This window comes from Aythya marila (assembly GCF_965140915.1).
Source record: "Aythya marila genome assembly, chromosome: Z".
Lineage (NCBI taxonomy): Eukaryota > Metazoa > Chordata > Aves > Anseriformes > Anatidae > Aythya > Aythya marila.
The window spans coordinates 51,690,482-51,713,073 of record NC_139080.1 but is presented as its reverse complement, the minus strand read 5'-3'; the positions used below and the strand labels follow the sequence as shown (position 1 = coordinate 51,713,073).

Below are 22,592 nucleotides of genomic sequence, written 5' to 3'. Positions count from 1 at the left end.
AATGCCATCAAGCCCAATAGACTTGTATCCAGCTGGAGCAGCAAATTGAACACAAGTTCAGGTTTGGCTGGGAGTTTTTTGTTATCACAGTCATGATGCTAATGTCTACAGATTCCAGATTCCAGATGAGCATTCTTCTGGGTTTACCAAGGTGGAGTAATCAAAAAACATTGCAACCCTCCAAGTGTTAAGATGTCTTGAATCAGGAATGTTGTTTCCTGAGATACCTAGAAAACAAGCATTGCTTCAAAAAGGCCATTTGAATTCTTTGTGTTTATCATGATTTCTGAAGCTGCAAGATGCAGTCATGCTTCTTTCTTATTTTGTCCCACAACTAACAAACCTTTATTTTTACTTACTATAAAAACTGTTACTGTCATACATGCACCAGTCTCCAGAAGGTTGAAGTTTGAAGAATGAAACCAAACAGGTAAGACAGGACTTTGAGTTTCAACCTCATGATCTGTAAGATCACAAGTAGAAAGCCATCACAATAAAGCAAGTGTCTTCATTTAACAAAAATACTTCTGTAGTAAAAGCTAATGAAGTCATCTTGTTTAATTAATTTGCAGGCATTACTTCAAGTATGAGCACTCTACATTGTAAGTGGCCAACATTTCTTCTCTTCCATGGGTAATATGGCTTCCCTTGACAGTGGAGCAAACTAGACAGAAGACACCAAGAAGTAGCTTTAGTCCCTCACCCTTCCTATCCCAGCCTGCTAGCAGAACTCATCTGAGCAAAAGCAGGGAAGGCAACAGCCATTTTTCTCTTCAAGTCAATGAAATTACATACTGCTTCTTATTCCAGATCATGTCAGAGCTAACAAAAATCTGCCTGTGCATTTTCTTCTACATCTTTCTTTTGAGCTGCTCCAGGCTCCTTATGATATTATCTAAGCTTCACAGTTGATCTTAACATAAAAAATAAAAAGTCAAGGATACATGCTTATATTTTTCTTTTATTTTGCGCACTGTCTTATTGCACATGCTTGGTTTCAGTAGAGAGAGGGTGGGTTGATCAGGAGTTGGTAATCATTTGGCTTATTTTCACAATAACTGTAAATAAATTTTATTTATAATTACATGAAACTGGTTGTGTATTTCCTCTTCTACACAATTTTCTTCCTGGAAGAGTAATTGTAGTGTAGCAGTGGAAAGCAATTATGAAAGTGATAAGCTTTAACTTACCATGTTCATCAAATATATGTTTACCTATGAATTTTCTCTTTAAGAAATTTTAAATGCAGTTTAGCATACAGATTCTTTCAGGAATGGTACCTGTCTCCCCAAAACAGCAATACCAGAAATCTATCTTATGTGAAATATCAGTTCTCTTTATTTATGGTTCATTCCACTGAAATTCACTCAAGGTGTGATAATACCTAATACTCTAAGCCAAAGCCAAGGCTTAGAGTCTTGGTACTGCGAACTATTGCCCATATGAAAACTTCTTCATGAAACTTTTTTTTTTTTTTTTTTGTCATCAAGAGGTTGTTTTTCACTCATGTTTATTAAACGCTAGTCAGGGTAATTATTCAAAGCCAGGTATAAATATTGAGGAAAAAAAAACAAAAAACAAAAAACAAAAAACAAAAACAAATAAACAAACAAAAAAAAACACTGCATTTAATGTGTAGAAATTAATAAAATATGTGGACAGCCAAACCCAAAATCAGCAGAGCTTGATTTTAACAACTTTCAATTTCAGAAGTGTAAGTTTTATTTTATTATAGTTCCTTAAGCATAAATACACAATAATGTGAATTGCTTTAAAATTCAAATCATACCAAATATACTTGACAGAATATTAATCTAGCAAAACAATTTACTATCATGTAAGGCTTCATGCCTGAATAAAGGAAAGCATGCAAAATAGCCAATGCACAGTTCTGGAAACAAATGTAAAAAGAGAAGAGGGAAACAGCAGACAAATTATTACATGAAAAAAATATTCTTCTTTCATTTAAGAGAAGCAGACCAGTGTTTCTTTAGAAAATTTTCATAGTGATAGATATTTTGCAATTAAATTTTCTATTAAGTTTACATAATCAAAAAAATCCCTATTTATATATTTATATATGAATCCCTATAATAATCCCTATTATAGGGCATTACAGTGCCTGGTATGTCACAATTTATTTGCTGGTGTTCATTGACTGAATATTATGTTTCAATGTTGTGTGTTTATTTGTCAGCCAGGCCCCCAAGGAGCAACATTTCCTTACTTCAGATTGTAACCAAATTCTCGAAACGTGTGATCCCCCACGTCTTCATCTTGAGACCATATCCCTGCAACCAAGAAAAAGGTTAATAAATGAGGTGGTGAATAGGTGTGGAGATTGGTGACCTGTAAACATGCGTTTTGGCTTCTAATTTTACTCCTTCCACAGACAAAGACCTACCATTTTCCTTTTTTTTTTTTCTACATGTTTTTCCCTTGGTCATCTCTGGGTAGTCCATTCAGGCTGCCTTCAGGCCTTGAAGGAAAACAGCAAAGCATATGTGTATTTATTGCCAGAACAGGCAAAGGGCATTGACATTGTGCAGAATTTAAACTCTGCTTAAGATCTATGCTTGTAAAATTCCTGTATGCAATTAATTATATTCACAGTATACATGTATACATGTTTGCAAGGAAACTTTGTTTCTAGGAATAAGGGCATGATACTAAGAAAGTGGAAATTCAAGCATAGCAATTGGTTTCTCTTGGCTTGCTTTTTTTGTTTATCTGTTTTGTTATACTTTTTTTAATAAATGACTTTCTCCAGATCCCCATATCAGACAAGGAGGTGCAGGGAGCAAAGAACTGTGAATTTCTGTAACAAAGATGATACTTTAAAGCACTAAATATTTACCCTAAACAGTTTATCACCTGTTTCTGTTCTTTGGCAGAGTCAACACTGAACACAAGAAAAAGCCATGCCATTCCATAATCACAGCACAAAGATCTGGGAAATGGCAATCACAAAAAGATTGGAATGCTGCTCAAGTCTAGAAAATCCTTAATTTGCAGAAGATGTGTCAGGTAGGTACTTCGTTAAAAATAAAATAAAATAAAATAAAATAAAATAAAATAAAATAAAATAAAATAAAATAAAATAAAATAAAATAAAATAAAATAAAATAAAATAAAATAAAATAAAATAAAATAAAATAAATATTCTCTGACTGTGATTAACCAGACACAGAGGAGTTTATTCACAAAATCTCCCTAGTATAAATATTACCAAAACCAGTGGTGTTTTCACTGCTTAGAGTTTTCTCACTTTTGCATAGATTCCTGTTATCAAATACATACTCTGTTTGGGAAAGAACAGAAATACAATGTAATTTAGTACTTTATGCCCACTCAGAGTAAACTATAATCTGATTTAGAAGATGACTGGAAAAAACTCATATCTTATGTTTATTTGCCAATTTGCAAAGGATGACATTTGAGATTCTTAAAACCAGTCCCCATCACAATGTCAAATGCCTTTCTGCTGTCTAACACTGTGAATGAAAAATGTTATATGAAAACAGATTGATATATTTTACACTAATAAAGCTTTCCTTGCAAATCTTCCAGTGCTGGAAAAGGGGATTCCCTCATTACTGACTGAAGAAACTGAGGCAGAGATTACATTTCTGAGATCACCTGGCAGGAGAATTTCTGCTTAGTTGCTTGCCCTCCCTTTATCTAAGATGCAGTGATATTTCCACTTGTATTTTTTCCAAATTCAAGTTCAATCTCTAAATTCCCTTTTTAAGTCAATGGACTGAGCTACCAATTAAAATAAATTGTTCTACCTTGGTCTGTATTATTTTATGGGGATTATGGCAAAGCAACGCACTGAAATAATTTGAAAGTACAGGCCAGATCAAGACAAACTCTACTTCTCATATACGAGAACAAAATGTACTCTACTCAGAAAAGTGTTCCCGTGGCCTACATTAACTGCACATAGCAATGCAACACATGTCCACAGATGTGCAGAGTGAAAAGTTACTTGGAGTCAACTGGCTTGTGACAAGTAGGGACAGGGATCTTTGGTTCTTGCAGGAAGCAAAGACAGCACCTGTGAAATGACAGAGAACTAGACTGTCCAAGAGGTGAGGAAATTTAAACAGGGTGAAAACACCATACTCTATCAGTGTGAACCAGCAGCTGAGTGCATTTCTGCCAGCTCTTTATTTGTCTCAGGTCTGCTGAGTGTGCCAGCTTTAATTTTGGTTTTACATTCAGAGATTGCTATTTTGATCAAATATCTTTTCTTTCTTCCAAACTGTGCTCTAAAATCTGAGTCTGCATCTCCCAATGAATTATTTTTTTTTCCATTTACTTGCACTGTGAAGCAGTCGATATGATCAAGGGGAAAAAAAAATAAATCTTAGAGATAGAGACATGTTATCTCTACTGAGTATATGTAGAACAGACATTCTACCTTTTTTATAGTAATACAAATGAATATTCATATTTATTAGTTAGTGTCCAAATTAAACAGATAAAAGAAAAAAAAATAATAATAATCTATTAGCTGTAATTCCGTAGAATTATGCTGACCACAGGAAGGTTTAAAATTCTTTGGATCTGACTGCATAAAATAAGAATTCTCTAAATTAGCTGTATAAAAATAATTGCTAGCAATATGCAAACTTTTGCAATAGTACGAGGATTTCAAGGAATATGCAGAGAGACTGAAAGCTGTAGTGGAGCTTTATGCCAGATCATAAACTAGTGATGATTTTCAGATCAAAATCTGGTAATGCATGTGTCATTACACATTCTGTGCGGTGTCAAGAGTTGGACTTGATGATCCTTAAGGGTCCCTTCCAACTCAGGATATTCTATGATTCTATGATTCTGTGATTTTGTGAGTTCTTTTCTTGTAACACAGAGTGTGGCCAATACAGGAACTTCAGCACATTCTGCCATTCACCCCACATGTTTGAGTTCCACCTTGCTTATCAGATACCAGCTCTGTATGGAAACATATCATGTAATTTTCACTCAAGTCAAGGCATGTTAAAAGATAGATATGTACAAAAGAATTTCCTCCTCAAGCCCAGCAGTGGTAAGCATTAGAGATGTTCCCATATATAGCTCTGCTATACATGCTTCCTAGTGTTAACTGGAAGTTTATGACCATTATGACTTACATGGTTATTTGAAAGTAACTCATTATGTGAGGTCAGATTCTGTCAGAGGTGCCTCTTGAAAAATATTGTGACAGTTGTGTTGTGCTCAAGACTGAAACAGAAGCAGATGGATTAACTTTGCACCACTAAAGGGAGTCATCTGGAGAGATCAGTATGAGGAAATTCGCATTTATCAGGCTTGCTTCATTCTGACATAGAGAAAATTGGTTCCAGTTAACGAAGGCTTCCATGATTCATATTAAACAAAACAAAATCTAATAAAGGTTATCAGTCATAAAACTTGTTCTTATTCTTCTCCAAAACCACAGAACATTTCACATCCATAAAGCCAGAGACTTAAGCAACTCCTTTTTATTCCTGTAAGTAGAGAGAGCACCAGGTGGTTCTCCCTGTCACATGGCCAACTTACTTTGAAAATGTGTTTTACACACTGGGAGAGGAGAGTTTCCAAAGCACTTTAGAGGTAGAAGTTCTGATAGAAAATAGTTTCTTAAGACATTGTGTTCATAGTTCTGTTGACTGATAGCTTTCATCTGATAGCAGCTGTTGAAAATGTCCTTCTAGGTTAATATTCATACCGTTCATTCTGATCCTGAAGCAGTGTTGTTGGAAAGCTCTTCTATGCAATCCATGGCCAGGACATTAAAACAGACATTGTTCTGCATGTTGGGATGAAGAGCTTTATCTGTGTAACAGACTGCCTAAGATAAACTGAAGGGAGGAAAAATACAGACATTCTAATTTTTTAATGATTTAAAGTTGTTTTTCTCTAAAAACAAAGGCAAAATCTCAGCAACCTCCTCCTTTTCTTACCAACAATAGGCATTCTCTCTTCCCCTATGTGTAGCAGACTTAACCAGGTCTTGTTCAAATTCAGAAGGGGTTTCTCACAAAGTGCTGCCATGAGTCCACAGCCAGAAGCCCGGCAAAATTTGAGCTCAACTTTCAGGTGTTCAAGTGCAATTTTCTGCACTTACAGAAATTAATTAATTAGTTAATAACATAAATTATGAAAATATTGTTGAAATGTTTTCTCAAACGATAAGTAAGGTCATCAAGAATTTGTAGTAACACCTGGTACTTAATTGATGATAACTAGCCATCTTACAGTCCTCTCCTCTCCTCTCCTCTCCTCTCCTCTCCTCTCCTCTCCTCTCCTCTCCTCTCCTCTCCTCTCCTCTCCTCTCCTCTCCTCTCCTCTCCTCTCCTCTCCTCTCCTCTCCTCTCCTCTCCTCTCCTCTCCTCTTTTTTTCTTTCTTCTTTCCTTTCTTTTTTTTTTCTTTTTTTTTTTCCTCCTGGAAAACTACTTTCAGCTGAGGACCATCTAGCCACAGGGTAGTGTCAATTATCCTGCACAGCAGCAAAGTCCAAATCAATGCAATGCTGATGTGGCCATGCAAGCCACTTCCCCTCCATGAGTTCCCCAGATCAAAGATGCTTCTCTTCAGCTGCTCTGCTACCTATTACAGCTTCCCCAGGGCTTGGTGTTGAATCAGCTCCACAGTCAGATAACAAACAATATTTAGAAATATATTTTCTTTTTATACATGCAGATTACTCTAAAGCAGACTTCAATTTCTTAGCCCCCATGTAACTCTTAATATTAAATCAGTCTTCTCCTTCCATTAATAGGAAACTTGTAAGCAAAGACTTTCACCTCTTCAGTTCTATCTTTTTCAACACAAGGCTGGAAGCTGTTCTCTGAGATATGACAGGAACAGGCTCTCTTAAGCCTTGTTATGTAAGCCAGATTTTCATTTCCATTACCATGGTAAACCATTACTATTTTTTCCACTTTGTGGAATGCCTTCTCCTTTTATTTTTAACAGAAATGCCTCCCATACACAATAAAACAACATATGTAAAATGTTCTGATCTGTCTGTTAGCCCTTTCCACTTATTTTCTCTTCTTTCCACTGGATGCCTACAGGGTACTTTGCTTTTGTATGTAATCTTTTAGGAATCTGTTTTCTTTGTTTGCTTTCTCTTTTGGGGAGGTAATTTCTCTTTTAGGTGTCAGACACCAGATTTTTAAATCAAAAGAAACTACATTTTATGCAACATATAAAATTGATGAGGCTTGAAAAATAAGAAAACGTTCCTCATCCTCCCTCCTCCCTTTCTTCCCTCAAAATTCTGATCTTGGGAAGATCAGAAGAAAAACAGTCTAGTGAAGAGAAGGGGAGAAAAGAAAAGGACAAATGGACAGGAATGGATGTAATTTCATTGCATTTCCATTTTAAAGAGTGTTTACATTGTAAAGGAGTAAAAATAATATAAACAGACTAACATCTGTAAGTCTGAGCAAGCGTACTTCTGACTAATTGTGCTGGGCAGGCTCTCATCCTTATCTAATGCAGAACCATGTATCTCTGAAATGAAAGAGGTATTATAAAAGGGATTTGTCAACTGTTAGTCAAGAACAACAAGCTGTAGAAACTATGGCAACTTTTTAGGAGCTGGTAGCAATTGATCACATGTAGTTTAAGTGAGTCTTTACTATCCAGGAGGGTTCTGACAGTACTACAAAATCTAATATGAGGAAGCCACGACATGTTAGAAGAAGCACTTAGAAGCTCCTGTGTTTTGACAGCAGGAACTCAGGAGGACTTCAAACACTTAATATTCTGCTTTGATGAAGGAATAACTTATCATGACACACATTACACTGGCTCTTTTCCTTTCCTCCTCTCTGAAAAGCAGAGGGTTTGTTGGTGTTTTGTTGTGTTTTTGTTTTTGTTTTTGTTTCATATTTGATTCATACTTGCAAGCATGGGTTTCTCTTTGGTTTCTGCAAGTGAGTTTAACCTATTTTCATTAGTGAGAAGGTTGCTGAATCTGCCAATTGAGTATGTGTAATCAAGTAAGAATGGCTGACTACAAGTAAGAGGGGTTGACACATTGAGTACAGGGGAAGATTGAGTCTAATGTTTCTTAATCCTGTAGGTGCTACAGGACACTTTGGACCTCCTCACCTAATCCTTTAGAAACAGTGAGCAATAAATGCTACAAATATTACCATGCTCACAACGAAAGACAACCACCTAGGACTTTGCTGAGTATCAGAAATCAAAACTGTTACGTGGAGGTTTCATTACTATTTGTATGAATGAAGAACAGGCAAGAGACAGACCTTTGACAAGGACCAGCCCTTGCTGAGAATAGGTTTATAAAAGTGCAAGTAGGGCACCAACACTACATCAGACTAGCAGGTCCTGGTCCGTCCTTCAAGGTAACTGAAAAATCCTCTCAGTGCTTCAGGGCAGGCACAGGGGGGCAATGCACATCTTCATCTCTGGGTGACAGAGGTTACCTGCTCCACCTTCACACCTGCTTAGGGAGGCTATAAACTACAAAACTGCTAGGCTACAGCTGCTTCAGGCATGGCAGACCCCAGGGGCTGCTGTGAATCGGGCTGGGGCTGCAGAGGTCTTATATGGAAGTAGTCCTGGGATCCTGGCAACACCTCCTTCAGATTTGTGCCTTGGGAAGTGTTGTTAATGCCTGATCCAAGGCAGAGTTTGCTTTAGCACTGCTCTGGTGGCTTTGCTTCCCCAGGTCTGTGACTATGGTCACTGTGCCAAGAGCATAATGAAAGACCAAGGTCTGTGTGAAGACAGAAAAGAAACAAAGGATACAGGCAATATTTTTCCCCACAAGACCTCAGTCTGAAAGGGAAACTTTTCTCTTCATACTTGTTAAAAGTCAGAGGACCAAACATTCCTGATTTTCCTAGTCCTTCCATTCTTCTTTCCAAACTGACCTGGCAGTAAGGACTGGAAGATGTGCACAAAAAAGTGGGAGGGAGACTTGTGTGGGAATGAAGAAGATCTACTTGTCCTATAATGAATCTGAGTGTTTAGTTTTTGGTTGTGTGGGTGTTTGTTGTTTTTGTTTTGTTTTGTTTTAATTTGGTAACAGCAACCTCTGGTGGTTTATAGCAACCCTTACAGTTCTATTGCGAATAGCAGCTTGCTACAGAAGCACTTGTGTTAGAAACATCAATGTCTGTTTCCAGATGGAAATTGTACTTTAATGTGAGCCAACTTTCCAAGATTAGAAAATGATCCCTCTCTTTTCTCTTATGCCCAACTTTACTGTAAAGAGATGACCTCTTCCCCGAACAATACCTAATGTTTTCTTTTTTATGCTCAGAATATGTTTCAGATAATGTCTTGCTCAGGATACAGTAAAAACAGGGGGCTGCAATTGAAAGTGAGGCTGCATCTGGCCCCTGCTTTGAAGGCTCTGCCAACCAGCTAGTGAATACAGGTGCAGGAAGTATCGTTATCTTTATAGATAAGGAAACAAGGTGCAGAAAAATTGGTTCACAACCTGAGTTGTGTATACAAGGAACAGAGATGAGTGGGGTGGTGATCTGTTCTTCAAGACCTATGGAAAAAAAATACGTATATATGCAACAGATGCCTCTGTTCTGGTTTTGTTATCATAGGTAACACCTCAGGAACAAAGTGGGAAACCTGATTACAACAAGAAGGATATAGGCAGAAACATCCAAACCATTTCCTGTTGTATTCTGCCTTTTTAAACATTATATACACACACTTTAGGCTTCGTGCATCTGCTGTAATGCTGCGGGCTGATGTAAGAAAAGGAAGGCAGGAGCATATTGCAACAGTTTTTTGTGGTGTGAATACAGTGCGTGAGCTCTCCCTAGTGGGATCACAAATGCCTGCACTGAATTAGCTGTGCCTGGTCGTGCTGCATTTGCTCCATCACTTTTCTCAAGTACCCACGTCCACTGGCCATGTATCACAGGCTCTAATCCTGACAATAAATTAGATGCAACAAGGACCAGTTACTCAATGAGGGATCTTAATTCTGAGAGATGCACAACTCTGATTTTGTGTGACACTCCAGGATCCCTGGATTCTTTTCTCCCTCCTACAAGAAAGATTAAAGGAGTGACACTAATTTTTCATTTATTTCTTTTTTCTTTTTTTTTTTTCCATCTCTGTAAAAGCAACTTCCAATGACAGTATTATTTCACTTTCTCTGTGTTGTTCATTTTTAATGAAAAAAATATCTTATTTTACATCAATATTTACAAAGCCGAGACCTCTTTGCCCCAGTATCCAAACATATATAAAATGACAGTAGTAATAATAACTGCATAATATCTCTTTCCCAGCACTCTGAATCCTGGATGTAAAGAAGCCAGTGATGGAACAGACCATGATTTTAGATCAAGGGTCAGTCTCATAAAAATAAGTGTATAGATACATCAGCTAATCCCTTGTTGCTCATTAAAAATATTGCCTGTTTTCAGATGGAATTATGATTTACTGATGGTTCTGCAGAGGTCATGGACATCTTCTCTTCCTAAAACTGTATGCATTTTGGGTTGTGCAAGCCTTCCAGAGGATGAAAACAGAAAGCTGTCAAATAAAGGTAGACACATTCAAATTAGAAATAAGATATTTGTATTGAACACTGCGGAAGATTAATCACTGAAAGAATCAGTCCAGAAAGGAGCACGTTCTCCGCCTCCTAATGTTGTCCAGGCAAGTCAGGATACTGTTCCTGAGGTAAGAGTAAGCCCACAGCACATGCTATTGGATTTAGTGTAAGAGTAACTGCATGGAATTCCCTGGCCTTTGGACGGACCGGATGAATTAATGGTCTCTCTAGTGTTAACTGTGAATATATAAACTACAAAGACTTAAAGAATTGAGTAAGAGTTATTACACAGATGTGCTGAAATTTTGCAACAGTTTCTTTCTCAAAGTGAAAAAGAAATTATTTTAATAACTGTTTCTAAACAGCCTTTTGTTCATGATTTTCATGATTGGATTAAACTGGTTTTTGAGATCAAGCTTTTACTATTTGAGGTTATATTTTTGAAACTGTGATGACACTTGACTTCTGCAGAGTAGTGTGATCAAAGTAGCAAAAACATGTGACTTCTACAGAGCAGTGTAATCAGATGTCTTAGCCTGAAGAGCTTAAGGTAATCAACATGACCTGTGAGTATCAGTTCTTTCAATAACTATCCCTGTATATTAAAATAATTCTTCTGCTATTGTATAAAGTTAGTGGAAGAAAAAGAATAATTAGATGAAATGAATGTCTATTTTTTCCTTATTCTCATCCCCACTGAACTTTCTTTAAGTATTTAAACCTAGCACACACACATGCACAGAGATAATTGCAAATATCTTTGTTTAACTTTTTCCAAATGTATCTTTGTAGAATGTTAAAGTCTGAAACAACCTGGTAAAAACAGAGCACCCATCAGGTTCTTTATCTTGTGGGGAGTGGAAATTGTTCCACTGACCTTAAAGACTTTTGGAGGAAAGGCACTCAAATTGCTAGTTTTAAATTAAATTCTTGCCTTCTGCAATGTCATTGTGGACTAGAGAGAAATCTACAAAGTTTAGTTGAAAATGAACAAATATTTCCCACATACATCCAATGCCCAAGAAACTACATGTGACTTGTCATTCAACACAGAACCTTATCAAATACTATATTACCTTTGTAGAAGGTGTCATATCTGCAGATGATTTTAGATAAATACATACATACATAAAAAAGTTTTAACCTCTTATCCCATAGGAAAGATTGCTTCCTAGCATTAACCTATATTCAAAGAACCTCTTTCAAACTCTTTAACATCTTTGAAGTTGTCTAATTTAAATGTTCCATTTGTGAAATGCAGCACAGACTGGTAATACTGAGGAGCTGTGCATTAAAATCCTACAAGGACTGTGTGAGTTGCTGTGTGCAACTCTTGGACCAGGACTGGAACACATCAAAATATTGACTTCAAGCCAAAACATTGAACCCATAGCACTTCTAGGAGAAAGAGTTTGGCAGAGATTGTGATCAAAGAGAAAAAGCATACAGCACTGACTATATTTCTTTTCACTATTTAGTGCATGTTATCTTGCCTGTTCTAAAACTTATTTTATACCACCTCTGGCCTCTGACAGACTAGGTAACAACTACAGCACAAGTCCACATGGAGCAAAGAGAGCAACCTGAACAGGTTTCTCTGTTTTTCGTCTTGATTTATTGTTAGCCAAGATCCTCACTTAAACCTCACATGCTTCTCTGACCTCATGTTCCTTCCCTTTTTCATATTTAAGATTGGTGGTTAATGCCTGGAAGACAATGCCACTTCTTTCCAGATCACTCCAGAGGTCTGAAATGTGAGGAGAGGAGAAGAAGTAATAAAACAAGTTTAACTGGCATTATGGTTTTGCTGTTTGTGCTGTATTTGACAACACAGATTGTAAACAGGGCATAAGAAGTGCTCTTATCGAAAATTTGAGAAGACGTATATATATCATCACAGAGGTGGAGGATTCTTCTTTGGGGAGTAATCTGTTCACCTTTACACTTTGAAGGGAAGTATATCTTAATCAACATCTAGATTGTTTGATTTTTTTCCACCAGGCCTATTGACTAGGTCCTAAATGTAGTGGTGACTGCAGGCAGCCCCTATCTCTGTCAGCCATGTCCTGGCAGAAGGGTTACACCAAGAGTTTTGCACACACTGGTATTACCTGATCACCATGGCTCTCAGTCAATTTCTGAAGTGCTTGCATTGAGCAAATCCTACTCCAGAAAAGTTTAGGGTCTCCAACTCTGTCTCTGGATCCACAATCAAGATTTGCTCTATATGTCTCTGAAGTTACTATAAATCTTTCTTTGACATCATAACTATAGAGTTCTTTAGTGAGCCATATCTATGAACACACTGATTTTTAAAAAATTTCTTTGTGAAAGGAAAACAACAGCTAATTCTTGCTATGATTTTCATTTACGAGGAAAACTGCCTGTCTACAGGTTCCATCCAAGCTAAGGTCCTACTGCAAGCACCATGTTCAGCCCAGATACCAATGACTACTTGGCCTTCAATCAAGTCTGCATCTGACATTTTAAATACCAGATTAATCTTGTGTTGGTACAGCTCTGCTTCCAAAGGGATTAATTCTTTTTGTTCTCTGTAATACAGAAGGAAGTGTTTTGTTTGTTTGTTTTCTTTTTCCCCTTCTTTAGTTTAAATGACCCCATATCACCCCTTTGCTAAAAGGCTCAGAAATTATTAGGTATTTTTACCTGTACCTTCTCCTGCTTTGGATGGCCACCCTCTCTGAAGAACAAGTACAATGTCATTCTGAAGTGGAAGATGGGACCTCAGGGTACTACTTCCATTGTTAGACAATGCTTTATCCATGATCAGTTCAATGGCTCATTGTATTACCTGCTGGAGATAAGGGGCACCACAAGAGCAAGGGCCATCTCTGTTAGCCCAGTACCTGCTGAACACAACAGGATCCATCCCAACAACTGTAGAAGATGAGCATGATGCTGGAGAAAACTATCAGAGAAACACGTGCACAAAGAAGACTTAAATTGTTGTCTGCAGTCTATATCCCCATGCAATACTTCTCATCAATCAAGAAGACACGACTGGTTACCTTACACCACCAAATATTCTAATCAGTCCACACAATAAATGTGTTTCCACTTCTGTTCCTTGTTGCATCCCCTCCCTGACTTAAAAATCCAGGTTTAAAAGAAAATCTAGTCCCCTACATGCTCTTATATTGATGTAATTGAAGTATACCCATGCACGGGGATTGAACGTGTATTCTGGTGTCAGAGGGATTACACTAACATAAAGCAGAAAATAATCTAGAACCTGGGTTGATGGGTTTCTGACCACAGAAGAAAGAATTGCCTGCACATTTGAAGAAAGAGTAGCATATGTAAAAGTAATTTTTGAGTTGAAGGACTTTGGCAGGAAGCAGTAAATCATTTCTGATGCACCACATAAGGGAAAAGAATGGCTCACATCCTGGACCAGGACCATCCAGTCCTGAGGAAGGTGGTGAGACAGCCATGCCTGCCTATGTGTGTGCACGCACAGTCTGTATGTGCACCCACGCACGTATGTAAACAGACTTTCATTATATAGGACAGAATGGCTTTCTTTTCATCAGAACAAGAATGCCTGGTTTTTCATCACGCTTTCTGCATGTGATGTCTTTCACAGGAGGCAAGAATGACAGGATTAAACATACCTGTGTTGAAATATAATCATAAATTAAAAAAAAAAAAAAAAAAAAAGTCTGAAAAAGTAAAACTAGCTTTCATGATACATGGAGAAAAGTGTCACTAAAGAATTCTGTACCAAGAGAAAGAAAAGAAGGATATTAGAGAGGACAGAGATCTTTGGTATGACTCTGTCTTCCTTCCATTCAGCCCAATTTTTCACTGTGTGTTCTCCCTGAATCAATAATAAAGGAAAGATGTTTCCTCTTTTTCCCCCTCCTGATTCATTAAAAAATTAAATAAATAATTTAAAAATTATGTTCTCCTTTGATACTTTTCCAGTTAATTATGTGTAAAATTCAGGAAAATGTCAGAATTGGATTCAGAACTACAAATGTGTAGTTAGCAATTGTATTGGAATATCTTTCTATTAGTTGGTTTCTTTTCCCTATCAGGAAAAATTGACAGCCCGAATCCCTACAAGATAGAGTTCTCTTTCTCTAGTCTTGCTGCAAGAATGGATATTCCTTTTCCTCCTGTCTAACATTGACATCGTATACATACAGCTGACCATTTTTATCTACTGCAAGACCTATAAAGGCTGGTAGAGCATTTATGTTAATTCCATTTAACCACTTTGCCCTGGTTATAGGAGAGGATCTGTATCAAAGGAAAGGAAGTATTGCAAAATCATTGGAGTTCCAGCATGTCAGGACCCTGTGTCTGCCCTGCCCTGCTCTGCTGGCTTGGCCACCAGGGATAGGTCAGTATGGTGTCACCCTCAGCTCCAGCTGCCCTCCTGTGCAGAGCAGCCCACTCCTGCCACGCAGCTCTGTAAACCTGCTGTAAGGACAGGACTGGCTTGCAGCTCTTCCCATTTGAAACTGCTCTGTCCCTGCAACCTCATACCTGGGTGCAGCAGAACCAATCTCTTTTGCAAGCTTAACCAAGTGAATCCAGAAAAGGCACTTCTCACCAAGGCATGCAACACTGAGAGCACAGGTTTGCTCTCAGGTTTCTGTATTATATAAGCCTTAATCTTTTGTTAAAAGAACCTGTATGTTTATCTCACTGAGTTAATTCCCCACTTCTGGGAGAGGCTGGGAGAGTCTACTTGTCCTGTCAGTGCTTGCTCCCTTCATGTCTCCTGGAGCCTGGCAGATCTCATCCATGCTCCCTAGGTGGTCCCTTTCCTCATCTCCTTCTAGGACAGCAGTACCTTTAGCCTCCCCGTTCACAGGCATGGAGTCAGCTCATGGCTGTTTTCCAATAAAACAACTTTCTCCAACCTTCATTGGAACCTCCTATTGCTATGTCTCAAGAGGTTTCCCTTTTTCCAGTGGCGCTGTAAAAATCACTGTGCCTTCTGACACGGTGATGTTTTGCAAAGAAATCAATAGCTAAACATCATTTGTGCAAAATAATAATAATAATAATTAAAAAGAAAAAAATTACTCTTTCCTTCTTCACAATTTGCATGAGCTTCATTTGCAACATACCAGACTCAGTCCAAACCCATTAAAACTATCGCTTAGTGTAGCTTCTTGAAGAGGCCTTCACTAAAAGTGAGATCTGGGAGAAAAAAAAAAGGGGGGGGGGGAGGGGGGGGGGAAGCCCCGTTTGCCTGCAGATGTTAAGGGCTCGATCGGCCTCCTGTGGCTGGTGCCTGCCATATGCCGTCTGGAGGCCCAGCACAGCAGCTGCTGTTTGTGCTGTAATGGATGTGTGCAATAGCAGCCTGGCAGCAGTCTGTCCCTGTAATGCTTGGTCAGAGGATAAGTGATGCAGGACTGACTTCCACACCAACTGGATTTTAAAATAATGATAATAAAAGTAATATTCGAGGGAGGCTTCCATTCTGACCATACCATCTGGCTTTTTTTTCTTTTTTCTTTCATTTTTCTGCTTCTTAAAATATAACAATTGTAAAGGTCAGTCAGAATGACAATTTTGGCTTAAAAAATTACGAAGCAGGAACATAGCATGGGGATAGTTTCTTTTTAAGTCATTCTTTCTCAATTAGCCCAATTTCAAGGCGGGGGTAGAAGAAAGGCGTGCTGCCCAGCTGACACAGAGACAGCAGCTTGAGAAGAGTTTATCCCCTCCATTATAGTGCTGTAATGTAGGCTAAACTTGGCTCTGTTGAATTGTGATGTTCATTTGACCCTTTGGGAGAACAAAAGTCAGCTTGGATCATGTGCCTGTCAAAGGGGTAATGTCTGACTGCCAGTGCTAGCTTCTTCAAATGAAAATACTCTAATTAAGAGAAACTGCAGCAATGATCTCTAATTCCTTCAGACTCCATCCCAGCAGATGCCAGACACCTCCTGTGAATTAAGTGTCAACAGGAATCAATAGCACTAAGTTTTGTAAGAAACAACAATCTTTGCTGGCTAAGTATACAATTCAGTGAAAAAAAAAAAAAAAAAAAAGTCTGATACAAGAGATCAGATCTCTTGTAATACACCCTCAGCAAAACAGCAAAAAGGGCTAACTGGTCAAGGTGACAGCATGTACTGATCTGATGAACACATGAACACAGATGAGCTCCTCTTTAGTCTTCATTACTGTCTGAATGCTATCCACCTATATTTTCATTTCACTCCTGTGAGATCAGGATGAACTATTAGCCCAGTTTTACAAATGGGATGAAGTTTCAGGGTACATCATAACTGTCCTTCTGCCAATGATACCCCTGCACAGGCATTGTAGGTATAGCAGTCTACGGAACAATGGATCTAATATATCTACCTTGCTAATTGTTAGTTGCTCCTTTCTTCTTTGTTTCTCATTCAGCTTATGTTCTGTGGACCTAGCACTATTATTTTTTTATTTTAATAAGGAAGCAATTTTAAGTCTTTGACAAGAAGGTATTAGAGTAGATCTGTTGTTCCCCCTGTCCTTCCCATATCCCAGCAGATTCTTAAACCAATATCTATCCCACTGAAAACAAATAGATGTTAAAGAGATGGCCAGCCCAAGAGTGATATCCTCTACTGCATTTTGATTTCTACATTCCTGTAGTCTGTCTGTCCTGAAGTGGCAAAAACACTACTTGCATTGATTCCATGCTGGCAAATTGCTGAGCTTCACTTTTTATCATGATAAATATATAAATAAAGAGAGAGAGAGAGAGAGAGAGAGATTAGGTATTTGCAATGGTTGGAATTTTGGCTGTAGTTTGTGCCACCAAGGCAGTTTTTTCATGCAAGAGTGTCTTTATAAGCTCACATTGCCATGAACCTCCCCCAGTTACAAGCTGGCTGCTCCCATGGCTGGTACAGCCTGTGGCAAGGAGGTGACCTTCCCTTCTTCTAATTTAGCACATTGGTCTGTACTCAGAAGTCCTTGTTTATACTTGCATCCCAACTCCTGCTTTAGCCCATTTTTCCTTGCCTACACAGTGATCACATAGTCTCTCTTCATTATGTATGTTATTTTCTTTCTAGAATAATTGTAAAGATGGACATATTGTGTTTTTTTTATAGGAGGCCTTTTGCCCATTACTATCCCTGGCTCCTGCTATTCTGTCACGTGAGACTGCCTCTGAAAATCAGAATGATCAGAACAGCAGAAGAGAAGTTTCCTGTACGTATTTTAGATTAAGAAGCAAACTACATATGCTGATACTGTATTTTTGAAACAGAAATCTAGATTTGTTGTAGTCCCTAATGGGAGAGGAAAAAAGAAATAAACAAACAAACAAAAAGTTTTTATAACTGAGTCCAGAATATCTTGAAATCTTTGAAATCATCAGAGGAAGATGAAGGAGTTTAAGTTTGAATACAGGTAACCGGTTATGTTCACTTGTTCTTGTGTGCATTCATCTCTCAAAATCGTGAACTAAAGGGATTCATAATTTCCTCTGAGTGTGGGTAACTGCATTTGGAAAAAAAAAAAAATGTTCACAGTTTGGAAATGATTCACAGAATAAGGTTAAACATTATGCCTCAGTATACATCAGAGAACCACGTGGATCTTGAATCTGCACATAATAGTCTGTCCATGGTTTTTTTTGTTTTGTTTTGTTTTGTCGTAATATCATACCCTGGTTGTCACGTAGCTCCAACAGATTTAGAAATAAGGATCTAATCCTGTCAAATGCTAAATGATCATCACACATTATTTTATTATTACTTTGCAGGATTTCACTCTTAATAGAGAATAAATCATTTTTGGATGACAATCCAATGAATGGCATTTTTAATTGCATGTTTCCCTGCACCAATACCTGGGTATAAAAGCAACTAATTGCTTTCAAGGCACTCTTACACTGTGTTGAAAGAGTTCTGCCAGCTCCACAATGCAAACAGCAGGTGCTTTGGATGGGCTTGTTACTCTGGAAGCTATTTCACCATGTGTACTTAAGCCTTTAGTAGCTGTGTTTTTTTAATAAGTGTATTTGGATGCCTTTATTCCCATGAGCTTTTTGTTCTTTACATATTGACCTCTCTTGCTCTTTATATATTTGCTATCAGTTGCTGGACATGGTGTTCACTCAGCAGAAAGAACAGAAAGGAGGTGTGAAAGCGAAAAGCACATCAGGACCTCTCCAAAAAGCTGACTCCAGTTAGCACGGGCTGCCCTCCTTGCCACATGATCACTTTGGAAGATATTGATATTCAGAACAAGGAATGGTACTCTCTCTCTAGGGAAAGGCCTGCTAGGTCTGTTTCTAAGACGTAGTAACTGTGCTGCACCGCAACCCTCTGTTTTAAGCACTGCTTGGTTTGAGGTAGAATTCAAAAACTCATGGAAATTCTTACCCATCCTGCAGCAGGCACAGTCAAACCAGGAGCAGTTGTTTCCAGGAAAAGATGTGTCTGCAGTGCACAGCACTACATGGACAGCCACAAACACTGCATTTCTTCCCAATGGGAGGAGAGCAGCTTACTTAGTAGCTCATTGTACCTCATCCTCAAACTGGACTAGAATTACACATTGTGAGCAACTCACTGAGCCTTACATGCATCTCCAGCTGTTGTTAGAGCCATTATCCAGAGCACACACCTGTATTGTCTACACCAGATTTTAACATAACAGACTTTTAGTTAAATTAAAACTGCAGTACAATTTAGTTATTTATTACCTAAATGCACAAGTCCCTAGCAAGAAGAGATTTCATATTGCTACAGTACAAGCTGTAATATATTTGCTGGTTAATGCCAATTTCAGCTACAGAAGAGAATCTGAAAGGTACCAGAATTTACTTATGGAAGGTTTTGATTTTCTTTATTTGAAAGCAGTTTATTTTTGAATGCCCAAGGGCAGCTATTTTCATTATCACACCTGGTTTTCTGAAAATGATTTTCTAAATTTTTTGCTGACTCTTGATTGTCTGAGGTACAGGGAGGTTTTATCTGTAACTGCAGAGACATTCACTGTCTCTCATCAAATTAGCTAGCTGTCATACAGAATGCATTATTTAAATTTCTTTTGGAAACTTGCTCTTCTTTATGAGTGACTTTCCTGTCACTTCTGGAAAGTAAGACTTACTATGATTGACCCCACTTGGTATTCCTCCAGAAACTGATTTCTTCCTCTCAGGTCAATCCATATGCTGATCTGCTTTAGTTTATGCAAATTCCATCATCTTTTCAATTTGCCAGGAAGCTGATGAAATGCCAGTTCTCACAGTTCCTTCATCCAATCATTTGGGCTGTCATTCAACGACCTGATGACACTTGGTTTTAAGTCATTACAGGGCACTGCTGACTCTGTGGAGAGATAATACAAAGCACTGGTCTGGAACAAACTCACTCTGCTGGCTCAGATATGTTAAAAAATTTACCAAGGGGTGGGAGACTATGCAAGCTTCCTTTTGTTGATGAGTGTACTGAGCACCAGACATTTGCACACAGGCTATCTTTGTTTTTCAATGAGGTTACAGCATCCCTAATGAAATGATATGTCTTCTCTGCATTATCTGCAGGAAAAATAAATAAATAAACAAATAAAAAGCTTCAAACACAAAAATCTGAACAAACATAAACATAAACTGAAACCTGACATAACAGTGTTATGAAGAATAATTTCCTCCTAACATCTAATCTAAATCTCCCCTCTATTCATTTAAAACCATTCCCCCTTGTCCTATCATTATCTGACTGAGTAAAAAGTTGTTCTCCCTCTTTTTTATAAGCTCCCTTTAAGTATTGAAAAGCTGAAGTGAGGTCTCCCAGAGCCTTCTCTTCTTCAGGCTGAACATCCCCAGCTCTCTCAGCCTGTCTTCATAGAAGTGCTCCAGCCCTCTGATCAACTTTGTAGACCTCCTCTGGATCCATTCTAACAACTTTTGACTAATGTTTTAAGTGGGATCACTGCCATTTAGCCTTACTAAGCATTATTCTGGCACAGGGGAGAAGTTAGTGGACTTCAGCACACAAGAAATAGAGCAGCTGGAGGAAGAAACCTTTCCATCTGCTTCCACTGACAGAGAAAACAAACAGCAGCCTTTGTTCTTCTATGGTCTTTCTACATCACTATTCTCTCACTGACAAAACCAAAAGGATGGGGATCCTGTCCAGCACGCACTTCATGTTTCTGAAGGTTTATTTAAAGCTAGATTATTTCACAAATCTGTCTCACGGTAATATGCAGAATCCTCTAGGTTTGACCTGCCACGTCTGTACCACTACAATTTTACAACTCAGCAAAGGAAATGACCTGTATGGTTCTGAGCTTCTTTTAACAAAAAATGTGTAAGGCTGGGGAAGAGAAGGCCATCTTCTGACCGGACAGCTATCATATAGAGCTCTCCTTGTTCCTAGCTGAATGAGTATAACATCACCTAGTTTACACTTAAGTATCTTTCAGGCATGTAGAATTCATTTTGTACAACCTTTGCTTCAAGTTAAGTATTCCAGAAGGTGTTGTCATGATAGCAAAGCATTCAGTGAGGTATTTCTGTAAAGTGAATGTAACTGAGGCAAATTCTGTCATTTGATGTTGAGAATTTCCTTTGATAGTTTAGTCTTTCAAAACAAAACAAAATAAAACAAACATGATAGACACATATACAATGAATGAAAGACTTGTAATTTCTTGGATGAAATACATTAACCTGAAATTCAGTTTGAAGTGTATAACAGGAATGTTTAGTCCGTTTCCTTTTTCTTCTATACCAAGACACAGAATCCCTAAGCTCCATTACACTTGTGTTGTATTACAGATCTCACTGGAGTGGATATTTACAGTCACCACAAACCAAAAAAAGCAAAATCTGTCCTCTGGTTTTCAAGTTGTTGTGCCTGAACAAATTAACAGTGTGGGGCAAGCATAGGCCAGCTTCCCAGCAGCTGGAATGGGTCAGTGGAGCACCTCCAGCCTACACGATCTTAAGTAACCCCTTTTCCAACATCAGAGCCTGCTTCTTTTTCAGGTTTTTCACTTTTCCTGCCAGGACAGCAGACTGAGCCACAAGCCTAGCTCTGAAGAAATGGTCAGATGAGACAGCTGAGATAAAGTAACAGCTGGCACTGGAGGTAAGAAGAAGTCCTGTGGAGAGACATGTTTCCTGTAAACCCTCCATGATTTCTTTCTTAGTAAGCCAGTTCAGATCATGAACTTGGCAAGCATCTCAGTTCGTCTTTGGGGGAGCTGGCTTTCTGCTGGAAGAGTGAACTGAATCTTTCCATCCCCAAGGGCTTGAGTATGACAGCCCATGAGGAGGATGCCACAGCAGCATGCATTTGCTATGCCTCAAAAACCTGAGTAGCTGCTACATAAGAGGTCATTTGGCAAAAGGTTTTGTTTTGCTTTAACAAATGACTGGAAAGTAATGATAATTACAGGTTCAGTCTCACTCAATCACTTAACAGCTCAGATGTTAGTCTTTTACATTGGCAAGTCGTTGGTTAGGCAGAACATGAAAACCAGTCTCCTATTTTCTTCTTTTAATCAGAATTTCCTTTTTTTGATGGGATTTTCTTCTTCTCAAATTATTTTTCAAAAAGGCTTAATAATATCTTTGTGTTTTTGGTTTGAAGATCTTTAGCTCCCCTCAAAGTCCTTTGAGTTCTGCTTTGTATCTAAGCAAGAGGATGCTCTTAATAAAGAGTTGGTGTGTTTTGAGGGAGGGAGTTGGAGGGATGATTTGCTAATTGTGAAACATCTGCAGTATACATAAATTTGAAGAGGTAGCCTTTTTATAATTATAAATATAAATATAAATTATAAAAATATAAATACAAATATATATAATTTATATAAATATAAATTTAATATAAATATATATAAATATAAATTTAATTTTATAAATATAAATATATATTTTTATATATAAATATTTATATAAATATAAATTATAATATTTAAAATAAATAGTACATGTAGCAGAATGTATTAAATCCTAATCTGAGTGCTTTTTACACTTGTGCCCACATGGAAGAACAGTACTTTCTGAGGAGTCATAGTGCCCTGGAT

At 37.9% G+C, this 22,592-nt stretch overlaps 1 long non-coding RNA gene across 1 annotated transcript; it reads right to left on the bottom strand.

Annotated features, from left to right (window-relative positions):
* Nucleotides 1-356: 356 nt before the first annotated feature.
* On the bottom strand, nucleotides 357-19,057 carry LOC309889614. The gene is made up of 3 exons (XR_014319267.1): nucleotides 18,935-19,057; nucleotides 2,228-2,291; nucleotides 357-463 (listed from the first exon to the last, which is right to left on the bottom strand). It is a non-coding gene; the product is annotated as an uncharacterized lncRNA (long non-coding RNA).
* Between the last annotated feature and the right edge of the window lie 3,535 nt (nucleotides 19,058-22,592).